Source organism: Bombyx mandarina, chromosome 12, assembly GCF_030267445.1.
Source record: "Bombyx mandarina strain Sakado chromosome 12, ASM3026744v2".
NCBI classification, from domain to species: Eukaryota; Metazoa; Arthropoda; class Insecta; order Lepidoptera; family Bombycidae; genus Bombyx; species Bombyx mandarina.
The window spans coordinates 810,992-813,970 of record NC_143219.1 but is presented as its reverse complement, the minus strand read 5'-3'; the positions used below and the strand labels follow the sequence as shown (position 1 = coordinate 813,970).

General features: G+C 34.9%; 1 non-coding gene across 1 annotated transcript; it reads right to left on the bottom strand.

Annotated features, from left to right (window-relative positions):
• Positions 1-2,058: 2,058 nt before the first annotated feature.
• Positions 2,059-2,131, bottom strand: TRNAR-UCG (transfer RNA arginine (anticodon UCG)). The gene has a single exon. It is a non-coding gene; the product is annotated as a tRNA-Arg (tRNA).
• Between the last annotated feature and the right edge of the window lie 848 nt (positions 2,132-2,979).

Sequence of the window (2,979 nt, the reverse complement as noted above, 5' to 3'; positions counted from 1 at the left end):
TATTAAATATATGTATGTGTATAATAAAAATCTTACATTTATATCCGTTATCTGGTACCTGTAACACAAGTTCTTTACGAACTTACCACGGGACCAGTTAACGTGGCGTGATTGTTAGTAAATATTTATTTATTTATTTATTTTTATATATATATATAGGTAAGTAGATAGTTGTTGAATTAAAGAGTTTGGGAACCGGTGAGATTGACGAAAAAATAATTTTTAATTTTTCACTATGTTTCAAGCTACAATAACGTAAAGAAGGGGTGTTATGAAATGGCGTGTGCGATAATTATGTAAATACAATACAAAAAAAAACGTGAATCAATAAGTACATGTAGCAGTTTTTGTAAAACATTCCGACCTAAATATTTCTATTTTCTATTGTTCACAGTGCATAGAAGAGACAAATGTAGAAGATATCGCTTAAAATCCAGCTCTAGACCTATTTCGTTTGCACGTTGCGAGGACACTTAATGTTAAATGTATTAATTACCTCCACCCTCCCTTCAGCGAGAACGCACGATGTATGGAAAACACAAAAAACACGATTTGCTTTGTCAGCGAATCTCCCTCCTCCAAAATAAGAAATGAAGTAAATTGATAATTAAGCATTATAAGTACTTAGAAAAATGTACTATAAAATCATTATTATCTTAATATGCAACGCAATAACGCTTCTACGCAATAAGTCTAAATCTTTTTTTTTTAACTACACTTGTCTCCACTATTCAGTTCCCGCTTGCTTCGTAATGAGTAGGTAGACGGTACCCATAGAGCCACAATACCTCCTTTTGGAAGTAAATTAGAGACGTGCAAAAATAATTCAGAACGGAGAAGGCAATGATGAACGGAGGAGAGCATGTGAATAAACCAAGAATATACTAGCAGTAACTAGAGATGACCTGAGTCGCCTCTATTCAGATCTAAGAAATCAGTAAAATTGTAAGCTTATTCATATGCGCTTCTTGAGACAAAAGCAGAGAGACAGTGTACTTCCTGCGAGTTTTTTAACGTCCTCGATAGCGTAAAAGTTAACTCACATTTGTATGCATTTAGAACAGCGCCCCTAGCGGCAAACGCAGGAAAACGTTCCAACTCCATGAGAATGTTAAATAACTCGCACTAAGCACACTAAATTCAAGATACGAGACTACATACATATTTGAAAATAGCCACGACACCGTTTTCCGTAATGTTCCCTCTGTGTTTATCTATTCTACGCCACACAGTAGTACTCCAAAGTTAGATGTTAGATCTAACGCGAACGGAAGTGTGCCTTTATTACTTCACTTCGTATAAATATTTTGTTGGCGGCCCGTGATGGATCGGCCCCGGACTCGTATCCCGGTCGACTTAATCGGAATGTTTATCAATATTTAATATTTCGTTACGAATATTTTTTTACCATTCTTTTTATCTTGAATTGTTATCTGTGTTTTTATTACAATTTTTGTGGTCCATTTTTTTTTATACTTTTTTTTTCTATTTGTGAGCAATTTAGGAAATTAACGTGCTCAGCTCTATTAGGCGAATGTTTTAAAAATATATCTTCAGTTCGAGACTTGGTGCTTAAGCATTTGTTTTCCATATCGAAAGAGTATCTTAAGTATTTAATTTGCTTTGACAGATCTTGACCTACTAATTGCTGATAAGCTGTCACTCATGAGAAATGCTGATATTTTTCATTTTATATAAGAATTGGAAGTACGTAATTTAAGTAATAGAAGCTTTATACTATACTATAAAATAGGCAGTTTCAAAGTTCGACTCTGTGCTCTGTGTGTAACGGTGATGAGGGGCCTTAAGGACACGTCCATCCTTAACTAACGGACTCACAAGTTTAGTACTTCACTTGTTGTCATTCGTACTCTATGGGCCTTAGTCCAATTATAGGTTAAAGAACAAACTGCGGATTTTGGTTAGAAGTCAGGTTCCATTCCGCTCTCCCATCATCTAAAAAGAGCACATTTTCATCAAAATAAACATTAATGGTATGAAAAAAAAGGTGTTCAGTAGATCATCCTGACAGACTAACGGGACACAAGACAAGACCTTCGACCGTGACAGGACTCGAACCTGCAATCTTCGGATCCGAAGTCCGACGCCTTATCCATTAGGCCACACGGTCACTGATTAAGGCCGTATATAAAAGTAACATTTGCAATACTCATTTTTCAGAACAGCCGCTGTTTCCAGTAGTCGAGCCAATTGTGGTCTTGCTTCTGTGACGCTTAAGTCTCAATTATATAGCCGACGTTCCAACTTTCAAACCAGAGATAATTGCTAGTTCGCGGCAGATATGGGCCAAGACGGTGCCACCGGGCTTCTTATGATCACAAGATGCTCTACTACGCACCGGTTACCCATATTATATTTTTTGCGGATTGAATTTTTATTACACGATGTTGAATAACATAAAGGAATCTTTATTGTGTAAGTTACTCGTGAGTTACTTGTGTTAAGTATTTCTTTCAAAAATTGGTAGCTGCCTGCGGGATTTGAACAACGGCACTGTCGCATCTCTTGCTACGAATACACCGGGCGTCATATCCTTCAGGCCATGATCAACCCCAAAGTTTAAACAGATTCTAGAGGTCAATAATTAGAAATCCCTTCATTTTCATGTTACTAATTTAGTAATACGATATTATGGGATTAAATCGTAAAAAATATTTAATTTTTAAATTTTTTAAATGTAACTGAACGTAAATATCATTGCACACACATATTTATATTCCTTCTTATTATTATCATTAAAATAAGAAAAAAAAATCTAAATTTTGTAAATGGTCAAATACATATTTCCTGTTGGATCTATGATCATTTCGACAGCTCTAATTTTAAAGTTTTAAACAATGAGAAATTAATGTTCTTGTTATAAAAAACTAAGTACCTAAATCGGAAGTTATTTCTTCTATTCTTTAGTATCGCAATTGTCTTACGATTTATTCATATACATATTTGAAGTGGTGAAAA